General features: G+C 35.0%; 1 non-coding gene across 1 annotated transcript; it reads left to right on the top strand.

The window, feature by feature from the left end:
- Positions 1 to 1,040: 1,040 nt before the first annotated feature.
- Positions 1,041 to 1,147, top strand: LOC126890825 (U6 spliceosomal RNA). Its single transcript, XR_007700478.1, has one exon. It is a non-coding gene; the product is annotated as a U6 spliceosomal RNA (small nuclear RNA).
- The last annotated feature ends 495 nt before the right edge of the window (positions 1,148 to 1,642 follow it).

Below are 1,642 nucleotides of genomic sequence, written 5' to 3' on the forward strand. Positions count from 1 at the left end.
AAATCCCCGTTTGGGCTCCCCTACCACAGAAAATTTCAGTTATCAGAAACAATTACAAACCTAACAGTACACAGTACTAGGAATGGGAAAAACCTGCCGGTTTAAAATTAAAACCGGTTTTTTTACTTCGCAATAACCGGTTTTACCGGTTACTTTTTTGTCCCGGTTATAACCGGTTTTTTCTTTTTAAAGTAAAAACCGGCTATTAGGTTTTTACGGTGATTAGGATTAGGTTAGGTATTATTTTGGATCCCAGTCATAATTATTATTCTCAAGTGTTTATTCCAAACAAAACCACAATTCAAATTTTATTTTATTTTATAAAATACAGAAGAAAACTGAAAGTGCAATCTCACATCAGCCAGAAAAAATTATTAAGTTTTATTATAATATTTCCTTGAAAAGATATTTGTAATCATAATATTTACATAAGAAGTGATCTGGTTGAATTAGAGGCAAACATCATCTATTTTCCACACTTAACTCTTGACATTAAAACTGGGTGAATGACTTTTTCTGATTACCAAAAATAATGCTCTGACTATGAATATCGAATTACTGATTACGAATACGAATCTCGAAGAATTTCGCTACGTTTTCAAAACGATACACTCATACAGGAAGTATTAAATGAGTTAAAATGTACCTATTCTACAAATATACAAACGTGTTAAAAGTAATACATGTCCTTTCGATAGTACTAATTTTGATCATATTGAGATCGAGTCGAATCGAGTATCGCAAAATAAAGTGTATTGTAAATGTAACTTTGTAGCCTATTGGATTAAAAAAACCGAAAACCGGTTTTTACAAAAACCGGTTTTTTGGTCGGTTATAACCGCCAGGTTAAACCGTAAGCAAAAAAACCTGTATAACCGAAAACCGGTGTTTTGTCAAAAACCGCCATCCCTAAACAGTACTGAGACAAATTTGACAATCAGAATTTATAAACCAAGTACAGAAGCGAAACATACAAGCTTCGACAAAAAATATTCGGACCCAGCAGATTTGATAGAAAAGATAGATCAATTAAGCCTGGTGTACTCGCTTCGGCGGTACATATACTAAAATTGGAACGATACAGAGAAGATTAGCATGGGCTCTGCGCAAAGATGACACGCAAAATCGTGAAGCGTTCCACATTTTTACACAGACGCTTCTAAAACATCTGCTGGAGTTGGGGCAGCTGTTATTACTCCAAATATTACGCTTGAATATAAACTACTATCCTTAAGCTGTATACATACTGGCGAGCTATACGCCATCTATCAAGCTCTCGTTCATATTAACTCCAGTAAAATATCCAATGCTCTTATAATTACAGATTCCCTCAGTTCCATCCATACCATTAACCGACTGTACACGAAGCATCCAATTGCTCTCCTAATTAAAAAAGAACTAGCTACCATTCAAAACAACAACCATATTGTACAATTTCTATGGGTTCCTTCACACATGGGCCTTCAAGGAAATGAAGAAGCGCATCGCAATGCCAAACAAGCCAGGAACAGTGAAACCACGAGTGAAGTGAGAGATGTAGTTCTTAACGACTTAAAATCATTTATTAAAGTGAAAGTCGAAAATCTGTGGCAAAAACAGTTTGACAGTTCCACTTCAAAACTTCGCAAAGTTAAAACGTTTG

The sequence above is a fragment of the Diabrotica virgifera genome, chromosome 8 (assembly GCF_917563875.1).
Source record: "Diabrotica virgifera virgifera chromosome 8, PGI_DIABVI_V3a".
Lineage (NCBI taxonomy): Eukaryota > Metazoa > Arthropoda > Insecta > Coleoptera > Chrysomelidae > Diabrotica > Diabrotica virgifera.